The sequence below is a fragment of the Hyperolius riggenbachi genome, chromosome 6 (assembly GCF_040937935.1).
Source record: "Hyperolius riggenbachi isolate aHypRig1 chromosome 6, aHypRig1.pri, whole genome shotgun sequence".
Taxonomy (NCBI): Eukaryota; Metazoa; Chordata; class Amphibia; order Anura; family Hyperoliidae; genus Hyperolius; species Hyperolius riggenbachi.
Window position 1 is genome coordinate 242948218 of NC_090651.1, and position 24962 is coordinate 242973179.

The 24962-nt window shown below is 48.5% G+C and overlaps 1 protein-coding gene across 3 annotated transcripts in view; it reads right to left on the reverse strand.

Annotated features, from left to right (window-relative positions):
• LOC137521406 (zinc finger protein 664-like) overlaps positions 1-24962 on the reverse strand; it is a 112976-nt gene that overhangs the window by 28574 nt on the left and 59440 nt on the right. Inside the window, exon 1 of one of the 3 annotated variants that reach the window (XM_068240594.1) lies at positions 1872-1973. The exons of the other annotated variants lie outside the window; for them this stretch is intronic. The gene's annotated coding sequence lies outside the window, so the exon portion shown is untranslated. Of the gene's footprint in view, positions 1-1871; positions 1974-24962 lie in introns of those variants that run through there. 3 annotated transcript variants of the gene reach the window in all.

Genomic DNA, 24962 nt, shown 5'->3' on the forward strand with positions numbered 1-24962 from the left:
CTATAGGTCACGACGCTGCAAGGAGAAACTGTGGGCTTGATTCAGTAAACCGTGCTAAGTGTTAGCACGCCTGTGAAAAGCCCTATACCACGCCTAAAGTTAGTTTAGGCATGATAAATTCACATCGCGCGCAAAGTCCCGCTTGCAAATTTGGCGCATCGCGGTGCGACGAAAATGGCGCACTTGAAGGTCGACCTTACAGGCGCATCGGGTGCAACGTTTTCATTGCACCGCGATGTGCCATTTTGCGTGCACCGCCCTGTACGTGCGCAAAGTTTTTGTGCGCGATGTGAATTTAGTAAACAGTGCTAACCTAGTTAGCACCCTAGTTATCACGCCCAAAGTCTTTAGGCGTGCTAACTGGGCTAGCACCGTTTACTGAATCAAGCCTCGTGTGTCTCTTGAAGCATGCAGATAGGTGGGGGCACGCCAGGGAGAGAGAGCTGCCTAATGGCAGCTCTCAAAAAAACCCTGCAGGAGCAACCCTGGCAGCGTTTTGAACAAGGAATCCCTCTCCCTGTGTTTACTTCCGAGATAGCGCCAAATATTGCCACTAATCTCGGGGGGCTATAGCGCGGCGGTGGGGGGGGGGCAGAGAGCAGTGTGTGGGGACCAAGAGGCATGTCATGAGGCAGAGAACATGTTTCTATGTCCCATCTGCCCACCTTGGGTTCTCTTTAATGAAATCCCGGCGTCTCGCTGACACCGGCTTTTCATTCATCACAGGCACTGCAATCGGGTTCGGAAATAAGCTGTTCAATTTCACCGATCACTGAACGGCAGGATTCTGCTGATCTGAAACGGCGAAGTAAACAAACAAGTATGTGTATTTATGCCACTGGTGCTGAAGTGAAGTTTCCAGAGGTGTAGATGCACGATACAGCGTCGGGAAAAGGTTAATTCTGCCAGGTGATCTGTGTGAATGTTCATTTACAGAGAGTTCTATGCACAGAGGGAGCTACTGCTTGCTTGGCAGTTGAAAAAAGCTGTTATCTTACACAATGCAACAGGGTTCACAGACAGCAAACTGTTTTAGTTCTACCTTAAAGAGGAACTCCAGTGAAAATAATTTAATAAAAAAAGTGCTTCATTTTTACAATAATTATGTATAAATGATTTAGTCAGTGTTTGCTCATTGTAAAATCTTTCCTCTCCCAGATTCACATTCTGACATGTATTACATGGTGACATTGTTACTGTGGGCAGGTTATGTAGCTGTTTCTAGCTGCTCTGGCTGTTACAGACAGCTTTAAACAGCCATTTCCTGTCTGTGAACATTGTTACATTGTGGCAGTTTGCCCAGAGTACCGCGGTATTCAGAGCCTCTTGTGGGAGGGGTTTCAGCACAAAATTAGTCACACAGCGCCCCCTGATGGTCTGTTTGTGAAAATCATTCTATTTCTTATGTAAAAGGGGGTATCAGCTACTGATTGGGATAAAGTTCAATTCTTGGTTGGAGTTTCTCTTTAAAGGGCCACTAGATGGAATGTGTTTCACCTTTCTGAGCAGACTATACTGTATATCACAAGTAATTTATAATCTGCACAGAGGAGGTAGAAGTGACACACAATCAACACAATTTGTGTTCCTGATCGAAGAGATCCCCACAATACAAACACACGACATAACTGTGAATAACAACTAACCAATCAAATCTTAGCACTTAACAAAGACTGGAGTGTTTCCTCCTGGATGTCTACGACTGCAGCCCTTTGCATCACATGTTAAAATAAGCCCACTGTTGTTCTGTCTTGTGCAGATTAAAGTGACAGGTCCTCCCTAATGCAGCAGGCCAGAGAACACTGGCCAGTCCTCTATCTCCCATTATCCTCACCACAAAAAGGCTACAGTGTCAGAAAGCCCGCACTTACCCCCTTCTTGTTTTTATTTCTGCCAACTCAGCCACTCAGAGGCTCCAGCTGTGATGAAGTGTCAGATTCTACACGCAGAATTAGTGGAGTACACTGCAACAAAAGCTATTCAGCTTGAAAACTACAAATCCCAACATGCCATGGGCTTCTTCAAACACAAGAAACTTTATTTCAAATAGATCGAAGCAGCAGATGTGTCAGAACATCAGAGAAAGATAGCTTTGGGTATATATATTGTAGGGTTTCCACATAGAGCTTGATTCACTAAACCGTAATAACAAGCCAGCGTTTTGAACGCGTTATAATGGGCGTAATACTTTACGCGTGCAATTACAAATTTCGGTGCACAAATGTGAAAACCGTTAGGCGCGTTATAACGCGCACAAAATGCTAGCGCAACTGTGATATCAGTTATCACAGTTTAGTGAATCAAGCCCAAATTACGATAGTGTGGAATCCGCAAATGTTTTTTCACACACAAATTTTACTGACACTGTGCTTGTTCATATGCATTTTTTATTGCACTAATGATAGTCAATGACAAATAAAATGTAGTGTGTGCATTTATGTTTAATGTTTTGGGGGTTTTTTTTGCACTGATGCAAATGCAAACATAACTTTGCAATTTTACAATAGTAATGCAAATCTCCACTAACTTTTAGTGTATGCAATCTCGATTTTCGATTAGCACGAACCCTGCCTCTATATTTCTCTTAACAATAATACTGTACCATTGTCCACACCCCTGGAAACCTTAACCATCACCACTGTCCACACACCCTGAGATTTACTCCACCCCACTGTCCACCCACCCAGAGACTTACACCACCCCACTGTCCACCCACCCAGAGATTTACACCACCCCACTGTCCACCCACCCAGAGACTTACACCACCCCACTGTCCACCCACCCAGAGATTTAAACCACCCCACTGTCCACCCACCCTGAGACTTACACCACCCCACTGTCTACCCACCCTGAGACTTACACCACCCCACTGTCCACCCATCCTGAGACTTACACCACCCCACTGTCCACCCATCCCAGAGACTTAAACCACCCCACTGTCCACCCACCCAGAGACTTAAACCACCCCACTGTCCACCCACCCAGAGACTTACACTACCCACACTATCCACCCACCCAAAGACTTACACCACCCCCACTATCCACCCACCCAGAGACTTACACCACCCCCACTGTCCACCCACCCACAGACTTACACCACCCCCACTGTCCACCCACCGAGAGACTTACATCACCCCCACTAGCCAGCCACCCAGAGACTTACACCACCCCCACTGTCCACCCACCCAGAGACTTACATCACCCCCACTGGCCACCCACCCAGAGACTAACACCACCCCACTGTTCATTCCCCCCCTACCACTTCCACTACTCACCTGGGGGAAGAGGAGGATTCCTCGTCGGAGAAAAATATCGCTTTGAATGCCGTGGCTTGGGTGAAGGCTGCGAAGAAATGTGAAGAGACACTTTCACAACTAAGGTACAGTTTCGCCAAGGCCAAGTTTAGGTACGGGCTCAAGTGAAAGCCGGAGTACCTATGGCAAGACGACGAACTGTTAGACCTAAGACAGCAGATCAAAGCTCAGAAGGCAAGACTCACCGAGTTGGAAGCCATTGGAGGACCTTTTGCTGAGCAATTAGGCTATAAAAAACGCTTCAAATCTATGCTGAGACCTGAAACAGATATAGATGACAGCGATACGGAGGAGGACTGTATCGTGGTAGAAGATGAGTGCACCCCTCCGGAGAGACCACCATGGATCAAAACTGAGCTGTCCCAGTCACAGATCCCACCTGGACAAGGTGATCCCATGGAGGAGGAAGAGGTGCCGGAATCTGAGGAAGAAGTGGTGGTGAGTGATGCAGAGCAAATACCTGGTCCTGTGGCGGGTGTCCGTGGGAGTGCCAGCGGTGCTTGTGCTGCTGCCCCCGCTGCCGGGGGTCTTGGTGGCATGGAAAATGCTGCTGGGGCCTTTGGTGTGGCAGGGGGTGGTGGTACGAGTGCTGTGGTCGTGGCTACCACGTTCCCCTCTGTAATACCTGGAGGGGATAGTGTGGCTGGAGCTGCGGCAGCCTCCTCGGGCGCCCACATGGCTTCCCCTCCTGCTGTGGCCTTGGGTCCCGTGTTGGGGTCACTTACTGTGCCTGACGTGGGGTCCTGGGTAAGGCAGGGGGGGGGCGTGTGCCAGGGGCTACAGGGAACGCTCTCCGCATCGCAGCGGGGCTCCCCAAGATGGCGCCGGCTCTAGGAGCGGTGTCACGATCACGCCGAACAAACTTCCTGTCTGTAAAGCGGAAGTGACGCAAGCGGCAAAAAATCTGCGTCAATCCGGAATTTCCATTGAGGGTAATGACGCCGAACGCGAACTTCATGGCGGTTTTGAAGCGGCTGAAAGTCCGCATACATCTGGGAACTTCATTGAAGATAATGAGCCCGAACGCGAACTTTCCGGTAACGCTAATCCAACCCAGTTTCCGCATGCAGACGGAAACTCTATGGAAGTCAAGGCAGATGAATGCGGAAATAAGACTGAACGGGCGGAGAGTCTATCAGAAGAAGGATTTCCGCCTCTGGAAGTGAAAAGGGAAGCAGGGGAAGCGGAGGAATTGCCTGTCTTACCAAAAGAGGTGGATCCCGAGGAGGGGAATGCAGATGAGGAGGAGGTGACTATTTCTGTGCAAAGGAATCCATCCGGGCATGGGAATAGCCAGGCAACGACAGCAAAGGAATCCGCAGTGATGCAGGGGATGCCAGAAGATTCTGGGTCTATTAACCGTGGACTTTTGGTCTCTGCTTCTGACGGAGATTTGAACAAGGATCTTGTGCAAATGGCCGGGCAACCCTGTCTCAAGATGGACTTGTCGGTGGAGGAATTCACTGAGGAAGATTTTGCTCAAAATCAAAGTTTGGAGTTTCCTGGATTATCCATGAACGTTGCAGAGACCGGGTCTGAACAACTAGCCCAAGAATTATGCCCTGAAGATTCGGGCGAGGCGGAGGGCAGCAGTGGCCCTGAAGAGCAGAGTGGAACTGAGGAAGATGGTGAGATAAAAACTCTAATATCTTCAAAGCAAAAGACAAAAAAAGGGAAAAAAAAGGATAAATAAGATTAGTAAGCTTAAAAAACTTGATATTGATATTGGTAGGGGAGGTAGGAGACACAAGGGGATCTCTGCTTCAATGTGTGTGGATGAAACTGATGTGTCCTCTGCAGAGGCCCAGGGTGGTAAGGGGGAGAGTGGTCAGGGTGGGCAGAGGGGAAACAGTAAATTCGGGCGCCTGAGGCTAGTGGACAAATCGGGCGCCGCCATTCACTTCTATAATAAATATCGTTTAATGGGCGCCCGGTAGGAAAAAAGGGCGCCGGAGAAAACTAACGTTTTAAAAGCGGCGCCCGGAGACTTAATGTTTTATTACTGTTTCTCATGATTACACATTATTTAATGATTTATACATGTTTAAATATTATTTTTAAACGAAAACCAGTACAATATTTTTTCCAAACATTATTTTTAAACGAAAAACATTACTTTTTTTTTTTCTTTTCTTTTTTTTTTTTTTTTTTTTTTACATTATTTTTAAACGAAAAAAATAACAGGGGGGTCTTAGGTTTAGGCACCAACAGGGGGGTCTTAGGTTTAGGCACCAACAGGGGGTCTTAGGTTTAGGCACCAACAGGGGGGTCTTAGGTTTAGGCACCAACAGGGGGGTCTTAGGTTTAGGCACCAACAGGGGGTCTTAGGTTTAGGCACCAAAAGGGGGGTCTTAGGTTTAGGCACCAACAGGGGGGTCTTAGGTTTAGGCACCAACAGGGGGGTCTTAGGTTTAGGCACTAACAGGGGGGTCTTAGGTTTAGGCACCAACAGGGGGGTCTTAGGTTTAGGCACTAACAGGGGGGTCTAGGGGTTAGGGGTAGGTACAGGGAGGGTTACTTAGGCACCAACAGGGGGGGTCTTAGGTTTAGGCATCAACAGGGGGGTCTAGGGGTTAGGGGTAGGTACAGGGAGGGTTACTTAGTAATTTTTTTTTTAAACGTTATTATACGTTCCATTATTTAAACGAAAGATTAACGTTTTTACAATTGCCGATTTAATGCACATTATTTAATGATTTATAACGTTTAAAAACATTACTTTTAAACGAAATACATTTTTAAACGTAATCCATGTTTATCGTTAAAAACCCGGCGCCCTTTTTTCCCATCGCCCCTTTTTAACGTACGCGGGCAGAGGTCCCCTACTTTTGTACAAGAGGTGGAGGGTGGGGAAATTCTGCTAACCTAAGGAGATCAAGGAAAGTCCAAGGGGGAAGGTTATAGAGATCTTGATGCGTTATTCGAAAGGAATCTTTTTTCTGAATTTTATCCAGATGATGAGAATAAAGGAAAAGAAGGGGGGAAGAAAAAGGCGAAGAAAAAATATCCGGAACCCCCACCAGTTGTATTGGAGGATTTGGTGACGGAATTCAAGTCCGCCAATACTACATACAGGTTGGAAAAGACCAGGCTGGTTATAATCAATGAGCACACTGGTGAGGCCGTTACCCACTTGGTGGAACCAGGGGGACACTACGAGGGTCTATACCTGGTGGGCATGGGTGACCCTGACTGCGGGCGACAGCTAGAATTTAGGGCCGATGGAAAAAAAGTCGTAGTAGAGAATGAGATCTTCAAAAGATTTGATTTCAGTGGTAAGATTGAGTGGATGGAAACTATCTTTGGTTTAGGGCCCAATGCCCCCAGGTATAGGCCTCCTCCTCCCCCTGTTTCCACTGAGGCTAGGCCTGACCAAGGTATCTTTGAAGGGGCAGACACGTCCAATGATAAGGTAATCACACCTAGCATTACTGACAGTGCGATGGTTGAGGCTGTTGGGGGTGCCACAGCGGAGCCGGAGCTGCCAGAGCTCGAGAGTGTAGCAAGGATTGGATTTCCAGCCCTTGGTTCAGCACAGAACCCAGGGGCCCTTGCTCCTCTGGCAGCTTCGGCTCAAGGTGCGTCCACAGCTAGACCAACATCTTACTCAAGAGCAGTTAGGGGTTCTGCTTCTGGGAGGAGGGTTGTGGCTCCCCTGGAGACAGAATTGGGGGCTCATGCCCCAGGTCGAAGAAACGTTGTCCGTCTTAAGTGGGAGCATGGCTCTGCCATCCCCACTAAGCGTGAATTTGTAAGGTACCTCTTCGACCTGGGGTTTAGGCCCGCAGATCTTTATGCTATTCTGGCTCCAGGGGATCCTCCGTTGTACTACGATGTGTCCTTCCTCTTCCAACAGGGCATGGAGTCTTTTCTAGAAGAGCGATTAAAAGAGTCTGTTGGAAATGAATGGCACGGTTTTCAGGTGATTCCATTGTCTAGGCAATCGTTGGAGAGGAAGGCACACATTGTGGTGCAGAACGAGAGCATCCCGGTCCGAGACCTGATGACTTGGGTCCAACATTACGCAGACATAATGTCCCCGCCGCATAAGGTCCTGGATGAGCTCGGGATATGGTGGGGGGAGTATGAGGTGGCGATCAAGCTCCATGTAAAGAAGGGGGTCGTCACCCATATTCCCCGTTCCGCCCTCATAGGGCGGGACAAGATTATCACATATTACCCGGGCCAGCCCAGGACCTGCAACAGGTGCGGGAAGCGGGGACATTTGGCCAGCGGCTGCCCGGATCCGAGGTGCAGTCGTTGCCAGGAATTTGGGCACTCCGCGTCCTCGTGTAAGAGGATAAAATGCAATTTCTGTTTTGAATTCGGCCATCCTTACACGGAGTGCCCGACTTCCTGGACGACAATGCCCTCGGATCTGAAGAGAGCCCTGTTGGCTAATATGGAAGAGAGCCAGGAAGTCTCAGTGTCTACCCCCAGTGTGTCTGTTCAGTCTGCCTCAGCCCTTAACGTGTCTACGTCTGTTGTTACCTCGTCACTTGTTGCCCCTTCCTCTGGTTCTCTTTCAGCCGGCAGGGCCTCAAATAGGCAGCTTGGACCTGAGTGCTGCTCAGGGTGACAGCAACCCTCCTCCCAAGGAACAACGACTCAAACCTGCGAGGAGTAGGGGGGGAGGAGGTCTTAGACCTCTCTCTACTGCTCCTGCGGAGGAACCCTTGAAGGTTCCTCAACCCACTCCTAGGAGGACGAAGGTCCCTCCTACCACCGGTTCTCCAACAGGTGGCTCTAATCTGCCCCCTCCCACCCCTGCCCCCTCAGCCCCTGCTGTGTCCCCTTCCCCTCCTGAGGGCCAGGCCCCTGCTACCGCCCCTCCCTCCTCTGGTCCCCCAGCCCCTGTTGTGTCCCTTCCTTCCCCTGGTCCCCCAGCCCCTGATATATCCCTCCCCATCCCTGAGTCCCCAGCCCCGGTAGTTCCTCCCCCTCTCCCTGACCCCCCTGACTCTGTCCTACCTCCTTTCCCTCCCCATGCCCAATCCACCTCTGAAGGTGCCTTTGTTTCAACTTGTCCTATCCCGTCCGCATATGCATTTTCAAGTCCCATGCCGACTAATGCGGCCTTTTCTCCCTCGAGTCGAAAGTTCCTATCCCAGGATGAGCTAGAGTACCTGGAACAACGGCTCAAAATAAAGAAAAAGAAGGGAGTAAAGCCCATAACTAAACCCCTCCCTGAAGAAAAAGGGGAGGCCAATAGGGCAGCTGCCTCTCAGAGAAGGCAGAGGAGTAAAGATTTGAGTTTGGCAAATCGGTTTGAGGTGTTGGCCACCTCTCCCCTTGCTTCGGAATAGGAAGGGATGGTCACTGAAGTCTCAGTTCCTGGTGAGGGGGCATTGTAGTCGTGTTGGTGTTTCTTTCTCTTAGTAAACGTTGTCCTTCTTATTTTCTTTATTGTCTGTGTCTAAAGAAACGTAAAAGGAAACCTTAAATTATTCTGATGGCAGTTCCCCCACCACTCATGTTGGCAACGATCAACGTTGCCAGCATTAAAATGACCAGAGCTCGAAAATTGGCTTTCTCGATTTTGGCTGCCCATGAGGCTGACATGTTTTTTCTGCAGGAGACCAGGCTCACCTCTACGGCTGACCTCTGGTTAGCTGAGAGGGACTGGGTGTCTGGTCCGAGTTTTTGGTCTCTTGCGGGAGAGCCTGGTAGTGGTGTGGCGGTCCTTTTTAGGGCCGATATGGTAACGTGCCGGCGAGTAATTGAGGTAGAGATGGGTAGGTGTCTGGTCTTGGACGTCTGCATGAGGGGGCAGGATCTCAGGCTAATCAACATCTATGCCGACCCCAAATGTTTGGGGGCGAGAAAGCGCCTCTTTATGCAGATCAGGCCATTCCTTTTTTCAGCCTATCCTGTGATCCTGGGTGGTGATTTTAACACCATCACTAGGGCCAAGGACAGGGCAAGGGCCCAGGTCCGGATAGGTACAGATAGTACGTATTTAGTTAAGCTAGTTAGTGAGGCTGATCTGGTGGATGTGCACGTTCGTCACTCCCCGGATCTCACGGGTTTCACCTTTTATAGAGGTAGCTGTAGGTCTAGGTTAGATAGGTTTTTTGTTTCGGAGAGCCTCATCACTTCAACTCCTAAGTTGTTGGCGGTGGAGTTCTCTGATCACGTTATTCTGTCGGTGGGCTTGAATGCTTCAGACGCTCCTCCCAGAGGACGGGGTATTTGGAGGATGAATTCGACCCTGTTGCTGGAAGATGAGGTGAGACGATCCTTTGAGGAGTTTTTTCAGGCACAGGTTTCCATCCTGGACTGTTTTAACAATAGGTCTGAGTGGTGGGAAGAAGTCAAAAGACGTAGTGTTGGTGTTAAGCTTGGGGGTGTAATCTCCACAGTCAGCATACAACACATAAGCTGACGTGAAGGAGGTACACACACCAGCACAAGGGATCAGGATATCCCCAGTTTAGTGGAGGAGAGGACTGACTCCAATAGGAGATTGTGGTGCACAGAGCCGGTGCAGATCTGAACAGCCACAAACACTTTCGTAATAACGTCTCAGCGCAAAGTAGCGCTGAGCGCATAAACCAGGACTGAGGAGATCAGGACAGGTAGACAGAATGAACGCTTGCTAGCTAGCGATTACTTAGCGACAGCAAGCGTCCAAAACCAGACAGACTGGAATGAGGCAGCCAATGCGTTGCGGCGATGGCGTGCCTCACAAAGACAGGACAGGAGAGACAGGAAACAGCAGGATCGAGATAGATGAACGTAACACAGATAAATATACAATAAGTATGTTTTCCTAGCGTATTACAATTACAGCTATCAATGAAACTATTCGTAACGTCTGACTAACATATGTATATATTGGCAATGAACCGATATATGACATAAGCAGGAACTCTGACTAAGACTGAAGTAATACAGGGAACAGGACTCAGAAGGATTCGCTATCTCTTCGCAGAGATGAACGCAATCCACAAACAGGACCAGGAACAGGATTCAGAAGGATTCGTTATCTCTTCGCAGAGATGAACGCAATCCACAAACAGGACCAGGAACAGGATAACTAGCTCAGCACGGGTGTTCACGATACGCGCAAACTACCAAAACGTGCTGGAAAACTGACTAACTGAACACAGGAAATAAACAGTTCGTGTACGTATATATCAGCGACACTGATATATTAACGTAACACGAATACAAGGAAAATAACAAAATGCGCAAGTATGCGTATATATTGGCGATGAACCAATATATGACACAAGACAAGCAAGTAGCAACTTCTAGAACAAGAGCAGAACTAGGAGAACTCGCTGACCCCTTCGCAGGAGTCAGCGCAGTCCACACGGACCAGGAACGAGGTGGGGCACGAGCAGAGTAACAGATAGAGTCTGAAACTATGGTAGCCCATGAGGCATTGCAGGAAGCAGTTCTTTATACTGAGGTCATCCAATGGGAGCAGACCTGCAGACTCCCACACAAGTGAATGGTAATTAATCACAGGCTGATAGCAGGAAAAGGCAGACAATGATATGCAGCCTGCAGGAAAGGGACTGCCCCTCCACTGCAGCAGACAATGTTTGTTTACACAAAAGCATATTAAACTGTCATTAACTTCAGAGCGACTGCAGATGGAATCAGCAACTAGTTTAAGTGCAAACCAAACTATGCAAGCAAATGCATGTAATGACATTAGAACTGTTTGGTTTGCAATACCACTGCAGTCAGCAGTAAACGCTGCAGAAGCGATCATAACAGTACCCCCTCCCTTAAACGCGGCCTCTGGACGCCTATGAAAACTGACATATTTCTCCTGAACCACCCAAACCAAAAAATCAGAAGTGGGAAATCCAGCAAACTGATCTGACTGAAAATTCATGAAGGTCGGATCCGTCCGACAAAACCAAATTCCCGAATCAGTCTCACCAAAACTAGACCAATTGGAACCAGAACCTACCGAACCATGCCCGTCAGCGCTACAAGCCTCAGTGTGATACCCATCAGAACCACGACTTCCAGAGAAAAGCCCCCAGAAACTCTCTGAGCGATACCCACCGCCTTCTCGGGACTGTCCAAAAACGCCAAAGCCTTTGCAATGCCCACCGGAACTGTCCCCACCAACACAAAACCCACCGTTGAACCAGTCCAAGGTACCAGGACAAGTTTCCTTAGAGATCTCCCAGAACACTTGGAAGCTCCAAAGAGATCCCCACAGGTCAGAACGCCCCTTAGGCTCACATGGAGAACTATCAAGAACCCCTATGGAACCCAGGGCAACTCTAGAGTCAGGGTCACAAGGACAAACATCAAGATCAGGGTTTTTAGGGACCAGAACCATCTCTGGGCATGCAGGCCAACCGGCAACATCAGAACATGTCTCCACTAGGGAAGCGTGTGAGCACGCCAACACAGACACACTTGGGCACTCTGGTATACGAAGCACATCTGGGCACACCGGCACAAGAGAGACTTCTGGGCATGTCAAGGAACTGCAAACCTCAAAGTCAGTCAAGGTAAGACCGAAACCAGGACTGGGCAAAAAAAAATCATCATGACTAGACTTCACAGTTACTGGATTCTCACTAAAAAATGCAGGATCAGACTTAGATGTCTCTGATTCCAGCAAAGTTATTAACAAATCATGTTCAGGGGCATTTACAAGACAGGACAAATCTTCTGATGTATGCACCGAACTAGACAGGGTTCCCATAACTTCTTCTGGACTAGACAGAGACTCATCAAATACACTGGATTGGAGCTCATGAAGGGCTGCAAAACAAGTCAGTAGTGCAGCAATCCCCACTGAACTAGGCAAAACTGAGTAACTCACTGGACAGGAAGGGGACTCAGGAACTTCTGCCACACCGGCCAGAGAACCAGAATTTTCCAGGATACAGGGCTGGGTTTCAGAAACACTCATTAACCCGGACTGAAATTCTGAGATTTCTATTATTTTTTCCAGCGAGTCAGAATTATCCATGTTACAGGGCAAGACTTTTGAAACATTCAGAGGACAGGGCTGGAGTTCCTCGGCTGTTACAACACTGGAGAGGGACTCAACAACATTGGTTAAATCAGACTGTGTACAGGGCAAGGTATCTAACACACTTGCTGACGAGGACAATATTTCAATGGCTTCTGCTTCGCTGGGCAGAAATTCATCAAGTTTTATTAGAGCAGACTGTAATTCCAAAACAGCTGCTAGACAAGTGAATATTACTGCAACACCAACTGAGGTAAGCAGTGCTTCAGCCTCCTCTGCTAGAGGGTTTAAAGTATCCAAAGTACTGGGTGAAGCATAAGACTCTGCGACCACAGCTTCACTGGACAGGATCACTGAACAGTCCATATTGCAGGGCAAAACCATGGAAGCACCTGCTGGACAGCATAATGATTCTGTGACCTGAGTTTCATTGGAGAGATCTACTGCACAATTCATGGTACAGGGCAAATTTATTGGAAAATTTTCTGAACAAGGTAATAATTCTGCGATTTCAGGTTCACATAGCAGATGCTCTGAGCTATTCACGAAACTAGAGCGAGGTGTAGAAACAGGAAGATCAAGACACAATGTTTGCGCATCTGAATCACCATTCATTTGTAAAATTGGAAAATTCAGATGCTGGGGTTCTGAGTTTACTAGACAGGATTGCTGGGACTCGGAAATTGATATAATGCATCTATTGGCATCTGCTGAATCAGACAGGAGTTGAACTTTATTAACACAGGTAATTTCTGCAGAAGTGTTTGCAGAGACAGGCAAGATTTTTCTGGTGTCTGTTTCACTAAACAAAGAGTCATGAGTACTGGCTAGGCTGGACTCGAAAGTCAGCAGGACCTCTGGGTCCTCTGCTGAGAAATTTGTGCAGGGCAAGATTAAGGAAGTATTAGTAATTTCTGTCTTACTGGGAAGTAACACTGAGTTATCCATGGTACAGGGTGGAATTACAGGAACTTCAATTTCACACAAAAGGAGCTCTGAATCACTCGCTGAATCAGCCAAAAGTGCTGAAGCAGGCGAGTCCTCAGGAACTGAGGAAGTGGAACAATCTCCACTTGACAGTGTGTCTTCCCTGGTATCAACTGATTGAATTGCATAAAAATCGTCCAGAATCATTCTCCACACATCGATCAATGGAGCCACAAAGTCATACCCACACACACCAGTTTTTATTAGGTTATAGGCAGACTTAATGCATGCATTCAATACTAATTCACTTTTTGCACTGTAAAACTGACAAAATGAACTTGCATCTTTCTTCCATTCATAGACCAGAGCTTCCATCTCTCCTTTCTCAAATGGAGGATCCCATGCATATTTAACAGCTGAGCATTCCGGCTGATCATAGTTTGCAAATGTGTTAGTGGCAGAAACATACATTGGGTTATTTAGCAGGTGATTGGCCGATTTCTTATTCCTAAGGATCTCCAATACCTGTAGCAAGTATTGAACTGTAGTGTATGCAAATCTCCCTTGCTGCACGAATAAATTGATCTGTTCAATACTCTGTAATATATCTTCATAATCATATTCAGATAATTCATTTAAACAAGAACTTTTATTTTCCCTGGCTAGCAATGAAAGTTCATTAGTAGTTTCATAGGTCCATTTGACTCCCCTGAATGGTGACTGAATTTCATTATCTACTACTGGCGGAGTCTCATTACAGATCTGATGCGCAGTCGCCAAGGGCAACGACTCCGCTGATTGTAACGCTTTTCTTTTGGAGCGTTTACGTTTGGCTTTAGACCCTGCTGCCTTAGCAGAAGAAAAGTTATCAGAACAATTATCTGCTTGCTGATTATTTTTGTAGGCAGTAGAAGGAGCAGCTGATTGACAAGCTGCCAGGAGCTTATCAAAAGGGCTAGGCAAATCGGTTTTGCGCAGCCAGTTATGAATCACAAACGCTAGAAATTCCAGTGGTCTTTCTTTTAAATTGGTATGATCCAAGACATCGTAGGCCCACTGAAACAATCTTCCCTTAAATAAAACATAAACTAGCTGGGGGGCCCACGTTGAAACAGGAGTAGCCTGGAGCTCAGGATTGGCCAGGAACCTGGCACATTCAGAAAAAAACTCATTTTCTGTTTCAGAATTGAGCTTCTCAAATTTCTTAAAGGAACAGGAACCATAACAAACAGTGTCATTTTTGCTGGGAACCCCCCCCACAATGGGGATTGGTAATGGGGCTACCATAATGTTAAGCTTGGGGGTGTAATCTCCACAGTCAGCATACAACACATAAGCTGACGTGAAGGAGGTACACACACCAGCACAAGGGATCAGGATATCCCCAGTTTAGTGGAGGAGAGGACTGACTCCAATAGGAGATTGTGGTGCACAGAGCCGGTGCAGATCTGAACAGCCACAAACACTTTCGTAATAACGTCTCAGCGCAAAGTAGCGCTGAGCGCATAAACCAGGACTGAGGAGATCAGGACAGGTAGACAGAATGAACGCTTGCTAGCTAGCGATTACTTAGCGACAGCAAGCGTCCAAAACCAGACAGACTGGAATGAGGCAGCCAATGCGTTGCGGCGATGGCGTGCCTCACAAAGACAGGACAGGAGAGACAGGAAACAGCAGGATCGAGATAGATGAACGTAACACAGATAAATATACAATAAGTATGTTTTCCTAGCGTATTACAATTACAGCTATCAATGAAACTATTCGTAACGTCTGACTAACATATGTATATATTGGCAATGAACCGATATATGACATAAGCAGGAACTCTGACTAAGACTGAAGTAATACAGGGAACAGGACTCAGAAGGATTCGCTATCTCTTCGCAGAGATGAACGCAATCCACAAACAGGACCAGGAACAGGATTCAGAAGGATTCGTTATCTCTTCGCAGAGATGAACGCAATCCACAAACAGGACCAGGAACAGGATAACTAGCTCAGCACGGGTGTTCACGATACGCGCAAACTACCAAAACGTGCTGGAAAACTGACTAACTGAACACAGGAAATAAACAGTTCGTGTACGTATATATCAGCGACACTGATATATTAACGTAACACGAATACAAGGAAAATAACAAAATGCGCAAGTATGCGTATATATTGGCGATGAACCAATATATGACACAAGACAAGCAAGTAGCAACTTCTAGAACAAGAGCAGAACTAGGAGAACTCGCTGACCCCTTCGCAGGAGTCAGCGCAGTCCACACGGACCAGGAACGAGGTGGGGCACGAGCAGAGTAACAGATAGAGTCTGAAACTATGGTAGCCCATGAGGCATTGCAGGAAGCAGTTCTTTATACTGAGGTCATCCAATGGGAGCAGACCTGCAGACTCCCACACAAGTGAATGGTAATTAATCACAGGCTGATAGCAGGAAAAGGCAGACAATGATATGCAGCCTGCAGGAAAGGGACTGCCCCTCCACTGCAGCAGACAATGTTTGTTTACACAAAAGCATATTAAACTGTCATTAACTTCAGAGCGACTGCAGATGGAATCAGCAACTAGTTTAAGTGCAAACCAAACTATGCAAGCAAATGCATGTAATGACATTAGAACTGTTTGGTTTGCAATACCACTGCAGTCAGCAGTAAACGCTGCAGAAGCGATCATAACAGTTGGACTCTTCAAGGGTCTAGCATCTCGTAGAAGCATTGATAGAAATCTCGCTTACCGGCGGCTAAGGGAGAGGTTGACTGTCCTCGTCTCTGAGGGCGGAGATCCGGGGGAGATCTCCGAGGTCAAACTTCAACTCAAGCAGCAGCAATACGACCGGCTGGCTTCTTTGACTCTGGAAAGGGATCATGGTAAATACCGCTCGCCAGACCCTTATCAGAGTTTTAAACAAAGTGCGGCGCTTAAGACGGTCATTGGTCTCAGGGATGCCTCGGGGTCTCTGGTGAAGTCCAGGTCAGGGATCCTAGGCATCGCTAGAGAGTTTTATGCTGACTTGCTTGGGGAGAAGCCACTTGATCAGGCGAGGATGGAGGACTTCTTGGTCTCCACACCAGGTCTGGGAGATGTTGACGTTTCTGCCCTAGATTGGACCTCAGAGATCACCGCAGATGAAGTAGCAAGGGCCATTGGTGGCCTTGCGCCTAAAAAGACTCCGGGTCCGGATGGACTGACGGCTGAGTTTTACAAGGCCTTCGTGTCCATCTTGGCCCCTCAATTGGCCGGTGCTTTCAATGATTGCCTTGCTGAGGGCCAGTTACCACCCTCCATGAGGCAATCTGCGGTGATCCTGTTGTCAAAAGGTCGTGACCCTGAGATGATTGAGAATTGGCGTCCCATCAGCCTTCTCAACGTCGACAGGAAGATCTTGGCAAAAGTTTTGTTCTGGCGTTTGTCCCAGGTGACAGATGTACTTTCCCGCTATCAGCACTGTTCTGTTGTGGGTAGGAGCACACTCTCAGCATTGTTGGCTGTCCGGGAGGGCCTGGAGCGGTGCAGGGCTGAACGTTGGGGAAAGTACTTGCTGACGTTGGACCAATCTAAGGCTTTTGATCGAGTCAATCATCAGTACCTATGGCGACTACTTACTGTGTATGGTTTGCAGGGGGGGTTTGTTGATTGGCTGCAGACTTTGTACAGAAAGGCAGAAAGTTTCATGTTGATCAATGGATGGGTCCCCCAGCCTTTCGAGGTGAGCTCGGGGGTCCGCCAGGGGTGTCCGTTGAGTTCCTTGCTGTACGTGTTTGCCATCGACCCTTTCGTGAGGAGGCTAGATGGCAGCGTGCTTAGTGGGGTTCCGACTGGCATCTTTGGGAGCTCGCCTCTGAAGGTAATAGCCTACGCTGATGATGTTACCGTGGTGATCTCTGATGCAGAGGAGGCGTCGGTGGTTGCTGATGAGATCACCAGGTACTCGTTGGCGTCTGGTTCAAAGATCAATCCAGATAAATGTGAGACGCTTTGGATGGGAAAAATTGGAGAGTCCTTTCGACTTCCCGGATCCTTTCCCATGCCTCAAGAAGAAATTAAAATCCTCGGCATCAAATTCGGCCTAGGCGATTATGGCCTGCGAAATTGGGAGAGCAAGCTGTCTGATGTCGACAGGAAAGTGGTACGCTGGAAAGGTTGGAGTTTGACCTTCAGGGAAAGAGTTGACTTGATCAAAAGCTATTTGGTGCCAATATTGTTATATGTCAGCTATGTTGCGATTTTGCCAGCATCTCTGTACACCAGGGTCAATAGTTTGTTTTTCCTAATGTTGTGGGGAAACAGACTGAACCTGGTGCGTAGAAATGTCACCTACAAAACTAGGCGGGAGGGTGGCTTAGGTATGGTCAACCCGATTGTGTTTTTCTCTCTAATTTTTATTAAACACAATATTGGTAGCATACTGTTAGAGAGCCCGCCTAGTTGGGTAGAGATCTTCCAGACTTGGTGTGAGCCTTACCTTAGAGAATGGAAGAGCGGTGGCCCAGTGAAGAGTCTGAGAATACGTCGTGGCTATCTTCCGGCCTATGTTTTACCGTGCATGAAGAAACTGCTGCAGTGGGGATTGACGGTGGAGGACATCAGATCGGTCGACAGGAAAGCCCTGTTGGCTAGGGTGATGGACTCGCACTTTCATGACTCTCTGGCCTTGAGGGATTGCCCAGGCACAATTTTGGAGGATGGTTTGCGTTTGTTAAATTCATCGCGGGTTCCGAACAAATTGTGGGACATCGCCTGGCTCACCTTCCAGGGTAAGCTCTATGTTGGAGGGAACGTGAAGTGTCGGGATGCGGCGAACCGTGCGTGTCCTCGGCAGGAGTGCCCTGTTGAGGAGACCATGGACCATTTCCTGATGTCGTGTCCTTTCAACATAGAGGTGTATGAACAAGTGGGGAGGGCCCTGAATATCCCGTTCCTGGCGCATCTCAGTTATGCCGAGTGGGCCTATGGGGCTTTCATTCAGCGCCAGGGATATGATTTGTGCACGTTATATGTAGTTAGTTTAGTGGTTAGGACACACTTATGGTTGGCACGGTGTGATTTAGCTATTAGGAAGCAACTCTTGCCCGTCCAGGTGGTGGTGAGCAACATTCTGGGTGAGGTGGGGAGCATTCGGTACTTGGAGAGGAAGAAACTGGGGAGAGGGGCTTGGGTTCTTGCGTGGCAGAACATCAAGCCTCCTTGAACTGGTGGAAGTCTCTCCTGGGTGCAGAGCTATTCTATTTCTTCTCCTTTTCACCGTAGTTTTTGATTTTTCTTGTATTTTTGAAGTCTGGCCGCAGGCACAAGGGGAGTGTCCCTTTATGTTTCTTTTTACCTGTTGGTGAGTGAGGTCTTGTCTCGTCAGGGAATTTATTTTTAATTTTTGTCCCGTATTATGTAGGTCCTCAGTCTTATGTTGTTCTCATTATGCGAGCGTAAAAGTCTCGCGGTATGCATGTGGAATGTATGGTGATGTAGGTTGTTGTCTTCACCTTTTTGGGTGGTGGTATATGTTATATGTCCTTTATTTTTCCTTTATATTCTTTTTGTCCTGTTGTGTATATGGCGTAGTGTAGGTGTTGACATGTGTTCTTTTTTAGGTGGTGGTCAATGTTATGTGTTTTTTTATTTCTCTTTTTTGTCTAGTTATCCTGTTGTTTTGAATGTGAATGCGTGATGTCCTCTCATCAGTTGATTCTGGGTATACTGGCTATTCTTTTATATAGAGTGGCTTGTTCTAGATTTTTTGTATAATTATGAAGTACGAATTATGCTGAATTAATTTGCACTTAATATGTTGTTTAAACTGTGGCAGTTTGTTGGGATAGATTATCCCATGGCTTTTTTGTTTATATAAGATGCGTTGCATACTTTTATTTTCTTACTATATTGTATGCTATGTGTTGTCATGCTTGGATTTAATGGCATATTTTTATCCTACTTATTTATTGTATGCCACTTGAGTTTTTCTTTAATAAAAAAGTCCACCCAGAGACTTACACCACCCCCACTGTCCACCCACCGAGAGACTTACATCACCCCCACTGGCCACCCACCCAGAGACTTACACCACCCTCGCTGGCCACCAATCCAGAAACTTACACCACTACCACTGTCCACCCACCGAGAGACTTGCACCACACTTACTATCCACCCACCCAGAGATTTACACCACCCCCACTGTCCACCCACCCACCCAGAGACTTACACCACCCCACTGTTCACCCACACAGAGACTTACACCACCCCCCAATGTCCACCCACCCAGAGACTTACACCACTCCACTGTCCTCTTAGCCAGAGACTTACACCACTCCCACTGTCCACCCACCCAGAGACTTACACCACCCCCTCTGTCCACCCATCCAGAGACTTACACCACTCCCACTGTCCACCCACAAAGAAACTTACACCATATCCACTGGCCACCGACCCAGAGACTTACACCACCCCACTGTCCACCCACCCAGAGACTTACACCAACCCACTGTCCACCCACCCATAGACTTACACCACCCCACTGTCCACCCACCCTGAGACTTACACCACCCCACTGTCCACCCACCCTGACACTTACACCACCCCACTGTCCACCCACCCTGAGACTTACACCACCCCACTGTCCACCTACCCAGAGACTTACACCACCCCCACTATCCACCCACCCAGAACTTACACCACCCCCACTGTCCACCCACCCACAGACTTACACCACCCCCACTGTCCACCCACCAAGAGACTTACATCACCCCCACTGTCCACCCACCCAGAGACTTACACCACCCCCACTGGCCACCAATCCAGAGACTTACACCACTACCACTGTCCACCCACCCAGAGACTTACACCACCCCCACTGTCCACCCACCCAGAGACTTACACCACTACCACTGTCCACCCACCCAGAGACTTGCACCACACTTACTATCCACCCACCCAGAGATTTACTCCACCCTCACTGTCCACCCACCCAGAGACTTACACCACCCCACTGTCCACCCACACAGAGACTTACACCACCCCCCAATGTCCACTCACCCAGAGACTTACACCACTCCACTGTCCACTCAGCCAGCCAGAGACTTACACCACTCCCACTGTCCACCCACCCAGAGACTTACACCACCCCCTCTGTCCACCCATCCAGAGACTTACACCACTCCCACTGTCCACCCACAAAGAAACTTACACCATATCCACTGTCCACCCACCCAGAGACTTACACACCCACACTATCCACCCACCCAAAGACTTACACCACCCCCACTGTCCACCCACCGAGAGACTTACATCACCCCCACTGGCCACCCACCCAGAGACTTACACCACCCTCGCTGGCCACCAATCCAGAAACTTACACCACTACCACTGTCCACCCACCGAGAGACTTGCACCACACTTACTATCCACCCACCCAGAGATTTACACCACCCCCACTGTCCACCCACCCACCCACCCAGAGACTTACACCACCCCACTGTTCACCCACACAGAGACTTACACCACCCCCCAATGTCCACCCGCCCAGAGACTTACACCACTCCACTGTCCTCTTAGCCAGAGACTTACACCACTCCCACTGTCCACCCACCCAGAGACTTACACCACCCCCTCTGTCCACCCATCCAGAGACTTACACCACTCCCACTGTCCACCCACAAAGAAACTTACACCATATCCACTGGCCACCGACCCAGAGACTTACACCACCCCACTGTCCACCCACCCAGAGACTTACACCAACCCACTGTCCACCCACCCATAGACTTACACCACCCCACTGTCCACCCACCCTGAGACTTACACCACCCCACTGTCCACCCACCCTGACACTTACACCACCCCACTGTCCACCCACCCTGAGACTTACACCACCCCACTGTCCACCTACCCAGAGACTTACACCACCCCCACTATCCACCCACCCAGAACTTACACCACCCCCACTGTCCACCCACCCACAGACTTACACCACCCCCACTGTCCACCCACCGAGAGACTTACATCACCCCCACTGTCCACCCACCCAGAGACTTACACCACCCCCACTGGCCACCAATCCAGAGACTTACACCACTACCACTGTCCACCCACCCAGAGACTTACACCACCCCCACTGTCCACCCACCCAGAGACTTACACCACTACCACTGTCCACCCACCCAGAGACTTGCACCACACTTACTATCCACCCACCCAGAGATTTACACCACCCCCACTGTCCACCCACCCAGAGACTTACACCACCCCACTGTCCACCCACACAGAGACTTACACCACCCCCCAATGTCCACTCACCCAGAGACTTACACCACTCCACTGTCCACTCAGCCAGCCAGAGACTTACACCACTCCCACTGTCCACCCACCCAGAGACTTACACCACCCCCTCTGTCCACCCATCCAGAGACTTACACCACTCCCACTGTCCACCCACAAAGAAACTTACACCATATCCACTGTCCACCCACCCAGAGACTTACACACCCACACTATCCACCCACCCAAAGACTTACACCACCCCCACTATCCACCCACCCAGAGACTTACACCACCCCCACTGTCCACCCACCCACAGACTTACACCACCCCCACTGTTCACCCACCCAGAGACTTACACCACCCCCACTGGCCACCAATCCAGAGACTTACACCACTACCACTGTCCACCCACCCAGAGACTTACACCACCCCCACTATCCACCCAGAGACTTACACCACCCCCACTGTCCACCCACCCAGAGACTTACACCACCCCCACTATCCACCCACCCAGAGACTTACACCACTACCACTGTCCACCCACCCAGAGACTTGCACCACACTTACTATCCACCCACCCAGAGATTTACACCACCCCCACTGTCCACCCACCCAGAGACTTACACCACCCCACTGTCCACCCACACAGAGACTTACACCACCCCCCAATGTCCACCCACCCAGAGACTTACACCAATCGACTGTCCACTCAGCCAGAGACTTACACCACTCCCACTGTCCACCCACCCAAAGACTTACACCACCCTCTCTGTCCACCCATCCAGAGACTTACACCACTCCCACTGTCCACCCACAAAGAAACTTACACCATATCCACTGGCCACCGACCCAGAGACTTACACCACACCGACTGGCCACCCACCCAGAGACTTACACTACCCCCCAATGTCCACCTACCCAGAGACTTACACCACCCCACTGTCCACCCACACAGAGACTTACACCACCCCCCAATGTCCACCCACCCAGAGACTTACACCACTCCACTGTCCACTCAGCTAGAGACTTACACCACTCCCACTGTCCACCCACCCAGAGACTTACACCACCCTCTCTGTCCACCCATCCAGAGACTTACACCACTCCCACTGTCCACCCACAAAGAAACTTACACCATATCCACTGGCCACCGACCCAGAGACTTACACCACACCGACTGGCCACCCACCCAGAGACTTACACTACCCCCCAATGTCCACCCACCCAGAGACTTACACCACCCCACTGTCCACTCAGCCAGAGACTTACAACACTCCCACTGTCCACCCACCTAGAGACTTACACCACCCCACTGTCCACCCATAGACATACACCACCCCCACTATCCACCCACCCAGAGAATTACACCACCTCCACTTGCCACCAACCCAGAGACTTACACCACACCGACTGGCCACCCACGCAGAGACTTGCACCACACCCACCGACCGAGAGACTTACACCACACCGACTGGGCAACCACGCAGACTTACACCATATCCACTGGCCACCTACCTAATAAATTACTACATTTTCACTGGTCACCCACCCAGAGACTTACACCACACCCACTGGCCACCTACCCAGAGAATTACATGAGCCCCATTGGCAACCCACCTAGAGACTTACACTACATCCATTGGCGACCCAACCAGAGACTTACACTACTCCCACTGTCCACTTCCTAACACAGAGTCAACACTCTGACATGAAAGGCTCCACCATAAACTACACTTTTTTCTCTCTCATTCATTCACAACTTTCTGGAAGCCATCGATGTAAGAAATGGGACCAGTGTAGGCAGAGTGCATGCTAAAAGCTGGCACTGGTGCCCCCCAAAGAAAAATGTGTAAACAAAATGTGGGATCCAATGCAGGCATGACCCCATATGTATGTCTCTCATCCCACAAGAGGCAAACACAGACACTAAAACACAGTGCAATCAGCAGGCTCCTGTTTATACTACGCCATGGTTGGCTGGTGGAGCATTGTCAGGATGAGCCAGAGACTAGAGAAGCTGTATGCAGGAAAGGTGGTGGGTGCTGTGTATGCAGCGAAGAACCTGGTTTGCCAAGTAACTATCAATGTCAAATAACTTAAGGATTTTGACTACTGGAGCTGTGAGCAGAAACTGTTGTGCTCCTTGGAAGTTTGTTGCAAAATGGACTATGCACAGTGTACTTGCTTTGTTACATGGGTATGCAAAGATTTGTTTTACCACTTTATTTATTTTACCACTATATAGGCTAGCCAGTGGCCACTATAACTAGACAAAATCGTATAGAAAAAAAACACCTGTGAATTCACATGCATACGCGTGCATTAGTGGACATTTTTTCCAGGGCTGTGGAGTCGGAGCTGGAGTCGGAGTCGAGGAGTCGGATCAATTTTGGGGACCTGGAGTCGGAGTTGGAGGCAGTGATTTTATAAACTGAGTCGGAAGATTTTTGTACAAAATCCACAGCGCTGGTAAGTATTAGACTAAGGAGTCGGAGTCTGAGCCATTTTGGGTACTCGGAGTTGGAGTCGGAGTTGGTGGTTTCATAAAGTGAGGGGTCGGAATTGGAGTCGGAAAATTTTTGTACCGACTCCACAGCCCTGATTTTTTCATGTGAATTCGCATAAGTAACCAATTTTTTTTATATTCCCGTTGTGATTCATCACTATTGACCTATGCTTGTGAAAACGCGTACACCTGAACACGAAAATGCATAAACCATGCAGAAAATTGTTACAGAGGTGGTTGGGCTTTTTTTTGCCTGTAATGGAAACATGCCCATTGAAATACATTGCGTATGCGAATTCACATGCAGCTAATGCATGCAAATTCGCCATAGTGGAAACGGGCCCAAAGCAGAAAGACTATATTTGCCTCATTGCCTGAAACACAGTGAAATAGGAGATTATCCTTGAGATGTGCAAGTGGTATGCATGGCATATACCTCGTTGTGGTGCTATGGGGGTTCACATTAACTCGGTTCATTTAAAGTGAACCAGAAGCACCCTCATGTATTTTACCATATATATCAGTGGGAACATTAGAGAAAACACCTATCCTGCTCTCTGTTTATTCCTTCACTGCTCAGCATGCTTGATATCAGCCATGATAAAATCCCCGACTGGCTTTGCTCAGGAATCGTTATGGCTGAGTCTGTCTTCTCTGATGTCTTTTCAAGCCCAAGCCTGTCCCCTTCTGGCTCTGCTTTCCTGTTCTGTTTACTTGCAGCATTACAGAGAGTTATGATGAGATGAGAGGAGCTGCTAATGTAAGGATATATTGAAAAACATTTTTTTAACATATATTTGTTAGTAATAAGAGAAATGGTGATTTCATTTTGCACACAGCCCACTACATAATATGCTTTTCTGATGAACTGTGTTTTACATGGAGTTTTAGTAAAAAAACACAAAAAAGGCACACCAGAGTGGCGAAAATACCTGGTATAGTATTTATTTTGTAAAATCTATCGGGGGATATGTTTATTTTGTGCCAAAGCGTTCATCTCTGG